This window comes from Gavialis gangeticus, unplaced genomic scaffold, assembly GCF_001723915.1.
Source record: "Gavialis gangeticus isolate Ggan-Ray unplaced genomic scaffold, GavGan_comp1, whole genome shotgun sequence".
Taxonomy (NCBI): Eukaryota; Metazoa; Chordata; order Crocodylia; family Gavialidae; genus Gavialis; species Gavialis gangeticus.
Window position 1 is genome coordinate 47,184,999 of NW_017728995.1, and position 11,443 is coordinate 47,196,441.

The 11,443-nt window shown below is 42.8% G+C and overlaps 1 long non-coding RNA gene across 1 annotated transcript; it reads left to right on the plus strand.

Moving 5' to 3' along the window:
* The first annotated feature begins 1,350 nt into the window (after positions 1-1,350).
* On the plus strand, positions 1,351-10,475 carry LOC109288185. Its single transcript, XR_002095085.1, has 3 exons — positions 1,351-2,179; positions 7,312-7,455; positions 10,359-10,475. It is a non-coding gene; the product is annotated as an uncharacterized LOC109288185 (long non-coding RNA).
* Positions 10,476-11,443: the final 968 nt, after the last annotated feature.

Here is an 11,443-nt window from a genome sequence, read left to right on the forward strand (position 1 = left end):
GCTATTTTCTTGCTGGACTAAGGTGTTCCTGCCTACAACACTTATTTAGTGGTGATGAGACAACCATTCTAAGTTTATGTGGACTTCTAATAGCATGGAACAGCACATGAAAACAAGCCCAAACTATAACACTAACAATGCAGTCTAATCCAAATATTGATCCATCTTTCTGCAAAATGAGTGTGTGTGTGTTTGTATGGTAAACAGAAAGAACCTTTTGGCTAAGTAGACAGTAAAAAAGCCTGAGGCTGAATTGATTCAGTCTTTGCATGTTAATCTAAGCTGCAGAGATTGAACTGATGAGCAAATGAACACATTCACTTTTGATTCAGAAAAGGCAGCCATATGCCTGCAGCAGCTCAAGCCAGAAGCTATGGGGCACTAGAGCATGCCTGCCAGCCACTACCAAAGGGAAGAGAAGCTCTCCAAGATGCCCCCCCTACCCCCCCCCCCTTCTGGAGCAGAGGGGGTGTAGCCAGGCCCCAGCCTGGTGGGGTGGGAAAGGTAGTGGCATTAAATTCACAAAAGTTTGAACAAAAACAGTTCTTTCTCTGAAGAACTATGACCCAAACAACTATAAACACATCATGGGCTGTGTGTTCACTTACTCTTCCTGCTGCCTCTGAGGTCTCTGGGATTTGCAGCCCTGAATCACAGCAGTAGAACTCTATAGAGTTGCTCATCACTTCCTCTTCCTGCCTGCAAGTAGTCCACAATCACAGCCAGCAGGGCAGCTTCATACTTGGAGGAAGGGGATTTTAACCCCTCCCTTGCCCCAGACCCCAGCTGGGGTTTGTTGGGGAGAGGGGGCAGTGTGCCAGCCCTCACTACTACAGCTAGGGAGCAGAAGGGAAGGGCCAGCTCTGCCTTCTGGAGCAGACAGCAGAGCCCAGCCCAGGACTGAAAAGCATGCTGGGATGCTGGGGGACTCTGTTTTAACTTGAATCAGGAAGGGATCTGGGACAAGTTTCGTAAACTGGTTTGATCTAAATCAGTTAAACCTGGTTGAATGTAGTATCAGACTTATCTTAAAGTAGTTTTGGCCATTTTGAGACTCGTTTATGTGCACTGAACTTGCGTTCTGTTACAGGTTCAAACCAGTTTCTGATCACTTAAGCCGGTTTATTTGTAACTTCTGTCCCTAGCCTTTGAGAAAATAACTAGAGGCAGAGAGCCTCCAGTTTGCTTAGCTTGGTGTCGAGTTTGAGATCTACAAGACCTGAGTATCAAACCCCTTATCTGTAATAGGCATAATTGGGAGTTGAACCTGGGTTTCTAGAAACCCAGGGTTGTGTTCTGACCACTGGTTGCTGCACACTTTTGGGTTCATGCACTCTTTCTGATCAGAAATCTCATCCTGGGCCCACAAAGCCTTTCTGTCCAAACTGGTTTACACATTCCTGTGAAACGTTTTGTTTTTTCCAAAACAACATTTTGTGTTGAAAAACCATTTCATTGGAAAATTACTAACCAGCTCTAGTTTCACACCCTGTGGTCTGTCATCTTTGATCTGTTTAATGAAATGTGGGTTCCAATAGCACTTGCTGCTGGCCTTTTTTAATCTCTTAAGCTCCCTCCTGCTCTCTTCTAGATTCCTCTCCGACTCGACTCATCTGCAGCTATTTTTCTCTCCTTAGGGAGAACCCTGATCCTGTTTCAGTCTCTCACAAAGACTGCCTGCTGCTTTGCTGGCTTTTCTCTCTCTTTCTCTCTGCTCTTTTCACTAGAAGTGCCTGTAATTGAAAAGTAATGGGGGAAAATCATCCAAACCTATTTTCAAACTCAAATCAAATTTAGCTGGAATTTTAGTACAGGTTTTGGTCGTCGTGCCTTATTATATCCAGATCTATCCACTGAGCTTATCCTCTGATAGCTACTTGCAGTACCAAATGCAAACAGGTTTAAGTCAATGTCTGCCATCAAAGTCAATGGAGTTATTTATGCTCACTTATGCTGGGTCTGTATTTCTCTCTTAATTTTTTATTCTGCCCATCAAATGAGCTAAATCCTCCTGCTTTTCAAATTAGTAAAAAAGTAGGATTTTTTTTTCCTTTCACAACATCATTACCAAAAATAACCAGATGCCTTTATGCTATGCTTTGACCAGTGTTGTTGAACTGTCAGAGATAACTGCTGGATATGGTATTTAATACCAAAATGAGATAATGGCACATTAATGGTAAATTAAATAGAAAGGGCGTATTTTGATTTTAGCGTGCTTTGATGCATAAAAGCATTTGGACAAATCTGCTTGCTTTGGTATAATAGATTTCAGGACACTACACACATCTTTTTCAGCTCATGCATTAGTTACACGGGGGGGAAGAGGGGGTTGGGGAGGGAACCCTTCTGACAGAACCTGGCAAGTGTTCAGAAACCACAACTATTCTGTGTATTGCCTTGCCATTTTTAAAATACATTTTGCGCTTTTGGTAGATGTTGTAATGCATTTAGCACAGTGTGAAGTCTTGGCATAGACCCTAGATTCTAAAATAAGATGAGCTCTGCCTTTTAGAAGAAATGTTTGCCTATGAAATACTTTTGCTATTGAGGGGCTTGTGAGGGCAACAGTACCTGCCACAGCAAACAAAATTCACTTTTAATTTCAATAAATATTCACAGTGCTGGGCAAGAACTTCTTAGTGATTGCTGAATGGGCAAGATTTTATTCCCACATGTGCTGTGCTAATCTCTTTCCCCTGCTGCCTGTATCCTGCCAAACTCGCTGCTGGGTTTGCACACGTGTATGTGGAAGCTTATCTGGGCAGATGCAGGGATCTGTACTACATCGTGTATCTGATCTACTGACTAAATATCAATAGTTCTAAGAAGCCTTATGCTGGGACTCCCTGGCAATATCTAGAAGTGACTGCAAGGAAGTGAAGTCTGTCAGAACTCTTTACATGTACATTAATCTGATTTTTCAGGTGCACTGAGCACCTTGGCTCCAGTGGCCTTTGAGTGTTCGGCACTTGAGAACATCAGATCCTTGTACATGTAGAACTGACAGACTCTGCTTCCCTGCAGTCATTTCTGGCACCCCAAACTGGCATGCACTATATAGATGCTATACTTTGTGGCTCTAATATCAATTAGAAAACTATGGGGCTCTGAGTATCTGTATCAAGTCTTTTTCTGGGCCTGTACTTGACAAATGTATATATGCTACAGAAATGGAAGAGTGCTGAAGCTGAGAGCTGAACATGGTGTTAGAGGGGATGCAGCAAAGCACCAATGAGGATTTTGGTTGAAGGCAGGCAGAACTTCTGTAACAAAACCCCAGATCTCATGATATATAGACCCTGCCACTGTAAGGACAAACTCTGAACTTGGGGCAAGTTCAGTGAAGACCTAGAGTCCTTTCAAGCAAGCCTGGCTCCCTTTCCAATATGTTTGAATTAAAGAAGGTGCATGATGCGGTTCTGTGTTGTTTTCTGCATTGTGGAATAAGTCTGCAGAAATTTCCCATCCTCTTGAGAGAAACAAGTCAGATAAAGTTTAGCAGACTTTTTCAGCCCTTTTGGTGATTCATAAGCAGTCATTCAGCATTGTAACACAAGAAAGGCAAACTGGACTTTTATAAACATTAATGGCACTGCTTCTAGTATCTGCATGTAAACCCATTGTGGTAAACAAAGGGTAAGCTAAGGACTAGGGCTGTTTTATTTAGATATAAGGCATAACTCACCCTTTCTCTGATGTATGTTACTTCAGAGAAAGAGAGACAGTAGTTCTGGTTCACTGTACAACAGGAACGACTGGTTGGGCTAGCTACTCCATAGGCCCATAGGGGGACAATAATATTCTATTTAGGGAAATCCTTGTTGAAATGAGGGAGAAGAACAGAGCTGCTGCTCTGGTGCCTTCAGGGTCAAATTGACTTACAGCTTCTCACTGTAGGGTCAGGTTGTAGCTGGTATCTCCTTGGGTGCAAGAACCTTTTCCCACTATGTATGGAACAACCACACACAGTTGAAGAGCTGCTGAGAGCTCTGCAAAAGGTGCCGGGGGGTCCTATAGTCTGCACCAGCAAGTGTAGATGGCTGGCTAGTCATGGGAGAGCAAGGTGCACCTTCCTAAATGGACATCGGGCACATGAGCTGTGTCTCTCAGGAGTTCTGGGCAGCCAAATGCTCTTTTTGAGCTCCCACAAGGACGGTGTGGCTCCTCCAAACCATTTATGTATACCTGTTCCTTTTATGGCATTATTTGGCCCTTCTCTTTGTCTACCCTACCAGTGACTACAGTGATTCTTGCTGGCTTGTTTTCCAGTTACATGACTTCTTAAAGGTCATGTAGCTGGAAAACATGATTTTGGTTCCACAGCTGGACATCTCTCATTGGGGTCTTCAACTCCATTCAGAGCATGAGGATTTGCTAATATGAGAGAGACAAATGTTACAGAAGTTTGTACTAAGTGTTGTGAACCAGGTTTCACTGAGCCCTAGGAGGAGCTAGCATAGGGGTGGGCAATTATTTTGGCTGGAGGGTGACTTAATGAGTTTTGGGGACCTGTTGAGGGTCGCATCTATTTTTGTCTCTCTCACTGTACCTCGCTTCACCTCCTTCCTCACTCTCTGTCTCTTGTCTCATCTCATCTGTCTGTCTGTGCCTGTTTCTTTCTCTCTCTCCTTCCCTCCAGAACCTGGCCAGAACAATAGTTCACCAGGAGCCTTGAATCTGAGCTGCAGACCCAGACAGGGACTTCTGCCATGGTGAGTGGGTGGCGCCATCAGCTGTGGGTGCAGCCAGCAGGTTCTGGAGCCCTGGCACAGAGCCTGCCATTGGTGTCACAGAGAACACTACTGCCTGCCCAGTGTGGCAGAAGCTGCTGCCTGTGTCCATAGCTGATTCTGCTGGCAGGATCCAGCTCTGGGCAGGAGCTCGCACGGCTCCAGGAGAGTAGCGGTGTCAGCTGTGGACGCTGCCAGCATGTTCTGCTTCAGGGCTCCTGAACCTGCTGGCAGCATCCACAGTGTTGCCACAGTGTCACATGTATTAAGCCCCCCACACATTTAAAAATGGTCACAGTTGAGGTGTGTAGGTAACTGTGAGAGTGTCAGGGATCAGACTAAAGCCCAGTTACCTTGAATTAATCTGTTTATGCTCTTCAGAAGGTGGCACTGGGCCCAGATACCTAGCAGATAATGGCTGCCAGCAGGAAGAAAGGAGGAAAAACTTCTGTTGAGTCAGTTACAGCTCTTGCATGTCTCAGCCACTCTAGGGACAGGATAGAAATGTACCATCCACGAAAATATGGGATAGACCCCCCCCCCGCCGCCCCACGTTGTTCCAACACTTGTTCTCGGCAAACATTTGGGGCCAAGAACCAACCTACTTTCTGTCTGAAACAACCTCTGTGGGGCTTTTGGCATTGCTGACAGCACAAACTGCACTCTTCTGTGCACCACATTCTTACTGGTCCCTGTACAGGTGTAGTGCAGGGAGGAGGGCACCAGCTGGCTTCATTCTGCATCCATGGGGAAGGGAGGCACAATACAGCTCCAAAGAGCTAAACCCCAACCCCCAAGAATTCTCCCTTAAGAGCACCTATATTGGTTAATTCTTACTGCAGCAGATGAGCATATCTGAGGATTATACATCCCATTTGTAATTAGAAGTATGTTCCATTTGGTGTCTTTCATTTAAGTTATTCTGTTTCAGTGCCTAGGCTTTGTCTTAGGTGTGTGAAATTTTTTTTGCTGTGTCAGGAGCTTTGCTTAGTTATTCATGTGTTTAGACCCAAGGTAAGATGCTTATCCTTTCATGCAGATCAAAGACATATGTTTAGGGGTTTGGAATAGGTAAGCAGGAAGAGAAGATATCTTTAAAATGAAAACCTAGTATACCTTCTGAGTAATTATATATAGCCATATACATATGTGTGTGCACCCTCCTAGTATTCAGTGGTTTTCAGTGACACAGTAATGTTCATTAAAGCTGCAATCTTCCAATAATTACAATGATTGTCAACCAGAGTAGCTCTCCAATGGGCTTTTCTTTTTTGGCAGTGATAAACACATTTCCTCTTCTTGAAAAGGAGAGTTTTTGCCAACACAGTGAAAATACAAAAGTTTAGTTCCCAAAGAAAGAGAGATTTTGACTTGGCTGATGGAACCAAGTCTAGAAAATTATGGTCTCACAGCATGAACTACCAGCACAGCTCCTAACACATAGGCTGCCTATACATGTGTTTTGGAGGTGGGGGGAGAGGGAAGGATTAATTAGAGCAGCCCCCATGCACCCGCTCTAATTTAAACTACTGCAGATTCACATGTATTAAGCCCCTGCACAGTTAAAGTGCCCCAAGGCCATTTTTAAATGTGTGGGGGCTTAATACACATGACACTATGGCAACATAGTAGTGTTTTAATTAGAACATGGAGCAGCTCAATTAGTCGAGTCTGCTCCAGCATGTTCTAATTAAAACACCATCAAGCATGATATTGGCAGCCATAGTTACTATAGGATGTTGTGTTTTAACACTGGCTAATTGACATATACAAGCTCAAAACTCTTAAGACTGTCTTTTACAGTAATAATATAAAATAGAAGTGATGGGGGGCATGGTGTATTGTACATACTGAATGAATTTGTGGGTGAGCATAGGGATAATTAACTATCTAAATATGGAGTTAGGGCCAGACATTTCTGGATGTTGGGCTCTTTTAAAGTTCCCACAAAACAATATTATTAAAATTACAAAGGACTCACAGCATCAAGGATTGTGACACAAGACTTAATGGGCTGAGATTCTGACATCTGCTGTGAGGCACAAGCAAGATGAGGCCAGGATTTCTTTCTTTCTTTTTTTTAAAGGTGCTTGGCTCCACAATCTTTACCCATGCCTCTCAATACAGGCCTGAGTTGAGTCTTTCTATGTCCTTCCATAGGTGTTGGAACAAGCTCTAAGTGACTGGACTTTCATAAGTGTTGTGCATCCTTTCAGTTTCCACTGATTCCATTTTCCAGCCCCATCCACAAGCCCCTTTTAATCATGTTCATGGAGAACAAGCTTCTCTTCTGTTGCTTTATAAATTGATCAAGAAAGAAAAAGGACTCCCAACCTGCCACCTTGATTTGGCAACAGGGAATGTTTACAGACCAATTAAAGAATATTTAAAATAGTGGCTCCTCCACCCCCTTCCCACTGCCTCCACCACAAAGGCACATTACTATACTATGTTGGCAAGAGATACCTGAGTCATCATCAAATAATAGTCAAAATATGACTGTTGACCATCTTTCAATATGACCTTTTTCCTTTAAGGTCTAATGTTTGTGTGACTCTTTCCTTGGCTATTTCCACAGATATTTTCAATATCTTCACCTCCAAAATCCCACTGGGACAAGAAATAGAGATGCCAGAATATCACAAGGAATATCACAGAGTAATCCTGCTCCAGTTGGACATGGGAGCTACTGGCAAGCACAGGAATAATCAGCCCAGCTTTGGTGAGTAGAGTGGAATGGGGCTCTTGTATTTATTTAGTCCACTATGAACAGGAACTAGTATGATTTAACTAAACTGCTTAGGACATGCAGAATTTCCCAGTGGGAGTTTTGCCTGAGCAAAGACTGTATGATTTGGTCCATTAAGAATAAGGGATTAAATGCATACATTTATATTGCATTTCATAAATAAATGAGGAAAAATCAATACCTGAGAGAAGGATTTATTATGAACAGCTTGACCAAATTATAATGGAATAGAATATTGTTGGATAACAGTGACCTGATGGTACTGAAAATCCCGTTACAAGGTTCCAGTGTTACACGGGACTAAAATAACAAAAAGACTGATGTATTTTTGTAATGCATAAAAGCCTACAATAGCCTTGTAAAAATGGGTGCTTACTTCCTTATTGTTAGTCAAGAGAAGAAAGTGATGTCAGAAAAGTACATAGTAAAAAGTTTTATAATGTCCTTTTGGGAATATAAATACTTATAAAAAATTATTCTGGAAGGGGCAAGGGAATGAGGGAAGAGCCAGAAACACAGTATTGTGACTTGGGCAGGACTATTCATTAAATAGTGGTGAGTTGTAAACTCATTTCATTCATGTAATGCTTAGCACTTTTCATCTTTGCAATATATATGAATATTAGCCATTCAAACCTTAAAGCACTCCGGGAACATAGAAACTAGGTGCTTATTATCCCTATTTCACAGCCGAGGAAGAGGAGAGACAGAGCTTAAGCAATTTGCCAAGGGCCACAAAGATTTTTAAAGAGCCAGGGTTATAAAATACCATAAAGCTGATATGTCTGTGAAAATACCAAAAAAAATAACTCCATTCTGCCTTTATCTACTTTACTTATCTAAACCAGCTAATCTGTCTAAGGTACTTATTTGGTCCCCATTAAATAATACAAGATTTAATGTATTTATCCTCACAAAACCATTGTGAGGTAATGAAGTACTCTTTTATGCCTGGGGGACTAAGACACAGAGAGACTGAGATTCTGGTTTGCTCTGTCCTAGGGGCCAACTGCTGGACATTCTTTTCCTTCTGTCCAACTCCATGAAAATACATTGCTTAAATCTGGTATAAATCAGAGCAAAATCAATCCCATTGTATTTGCAACTCTCAATCTTATGTTATACCATGATTTTTTTCTGAAAATCGTGAATGACATTTGATTGCTTTGGCACATAGATTTATTATGCTGTGAAATAAATGTTATAGATACACTGACAGAGATTATAGAATGGTAATGTATCCTTGTTGCATTAAAGTATTTTAACTGCATTTTTTTCATTAAGAATTCCTACATTATTTGGAAGCATACAAGACAAATTTGATTTAAAAAGGTCACCTCTGCAGTGCTATTTACAAATGAAGCAGGGGGCTTTGGAAATCTTAATTAGAATAGAATTCTAGGAAATTCTAAGGTCATGTTCTTCTTGGAGAAGGTGGTAATAAACAGTAACTCAGCTGCTAAACTCTATTAATATTTATCAGATAAGACTGTTATCTACCTGACTAAGATTAAAGAACCCTAGGACTTGGGTATAAGCACACTACTGTCTGACTTGACATATGATAAAATATACGTTTACAACCAAAACATTTCTTTAGACATAAAATCCAAACTATGCAAAACCAACAAAACTGTATTTGGATTCTAAACAGAATGGCTGTGAACTGGTATTTTTTTAATAACAGTGAGTCCTGATGCTATTATAAACCCTTAGGATCTTTAGTACATGTGTTATGGGATTGTAAAAAGATTTAGTGAACACAGGAAAGACACTAGAATATTCATCCTTTATAGGTACGGACCTACTGAACTTGTGGTGGCTGCTGGCTGATTTCATGGGGAAAACATGGGGCTGGCAGCCATTTCACTATCTGGCATAGGGTGGGAAAGATAACCAGTAGGGCAGAAGTGCTGGACTTCAGAAAAACTAACTTCAGTGTGCTCAGTAGATTAGTTCATGAGGCACTGAAGAACAGGAGAATTGGTGAGATGGGAGTCCAGGAAGGGTGGTTGTTCCTAAAGGGAGCGATCTTACAGGCACAGAAGGAGACAATCCCATTATGAAGGAAAGTGGGGAAAGGGGCCAAGAAACCCTCTTGGCTGAACAGGGAAATCCAGGAAAACCTAGGAGCAAAGAAGAGGCATACAGACTGTGGAAGCAGGGGGTAGATACCAAGGCAAAGTATACCTACTTGGCCCACACTTACAGGGAGGCAGTCAGAAAGGCCAAAGCAGAAATAGAACTTAGACCAGCAACAAAAATTAAAGACAACAAAAAGTCCTTCGTCAGATACATAGGGAGTAAAAAGAAGGTGCAGGGTAGCATAGGACCCCTACAGGACAAACTGGGGCAATTAGTGATAGATAGGGGGGACAAGGCTGAGCTCTTCAATGAGTTTTTCCCGTCTGTATTACTGAACACGGATCAGGACAAATCTCCCAATTAGATCAGAGATAGGCACAAAAGAGAAACTGGCCCACCAACTGTTTGCACCGACTTAGTGAAGGGACACTTGGAGGGGCTGGATGTGTTTAGGTCAGCAGGTCCAGATGATCTTCATCCAAAGGTACTGAAGGAATTGGCCAGTGTCATAGCAGTCACTAGCACGGCTATTTGAGCACTCACGGTGCTCAGGCCAGGTCCCAGAGAACTGGAAAAGGGCTAATGTGGTCCCTATTTTCAAGAAGGGGAGGAAGGAGGATCCAGATAACTATATACCAGTTAGTCTCACCATTGTCCTCAGGAAAACTTAAAAAAAAATTAAGGATCACATTTGTGGGAGTCCAGCAGAGAAAACCATGCTAAAGGGCAACTAGCGTGGATTCATAGCAGGTAGATCCTCCCTGACTAACCTTGTTTCCTTTTATGACCAGGTCACAAAAAGCTCAGACACAGGAATTGAGGTAGATGTCTTCTACTTGGATTTTAAGAAGGCGTTCAATATGGTATCTCATTCTATTCTGACAGATAAACTGAGTGGCTGTGATATAGATGATTACACAGTCATGTGGGTGGCAAATTGGCTTAGGGGTCGCACCCAGAGAGTGGTGGTGGATGGGTCGGTATCAACATGGAAAGATGTGAGCAGTGGAGTCCCACAAGGCTTGGTCCTTGGACTGGTGCTGTTGAATGTCTTCATCAGTGACTTGGATGAGGGCATAGAAAGCACTTTGTCCAAATTTGCAGATGATACCAAAATATGGGGTAAAGTGAACACACTAGAGGGTAGGGAATGAATCCAGGCAGATCTGGACAGGTTGGAACAGTGGGCGGAACAGAATAGGATGCAGTACAATAAGGACAAATGCAAGGTGCTGCACCTAGGGAGAAGGAATCACCAGAATGCTTACAGGCTGGGGGATGACCTTCTCAGCAGCACAGCAGCAGAAAGGGATCTCGGGGCCATTGTTGACACCAAGATGAACATGAGTCATCAATGTGATTAAGTGATCAGTGAAGCTAACTGCACTTTATCATGCATTAGCAGGTGCATGACAAACAGGTCCAGGGAGGTGATACTTCCCCTTTTGTGGCATTGGTCAAACCACAGTTGGAGTAGTGTGTCCAATTTTGGGTGCCACACTTCAAGAGGGATGTGGACAACCTCAAGAGGGTTCAGAGGAAAGCCACTCGTATGGTTAAGGGCCTACAGGCAAAGCCCTACGAGGAGAAATTGAGGGCCCCAGATCTCTTTAGCCTCTGTAAGAGAAGGCTGAGAGGTGATCTTGTGGCCACCTACAAATTCATCAGGGAGGGGGCAGCAAGGAATAGGAGATGCTCTGTTTACCAGGGCACCCCTTGGAGTAACTAGGAACAAGGGCCACAAACTGATGGAGAGCAGATTTAGGTTAGACATCAGAAAGAACTTTTTTATGAAAAGGGTGGCCAGAATCTGGAATGGGCTTCCAAGGGAGGTGGTGCTCTCCTCCACCTTGCAGGTCTTTAAGAGGAGGCTAGA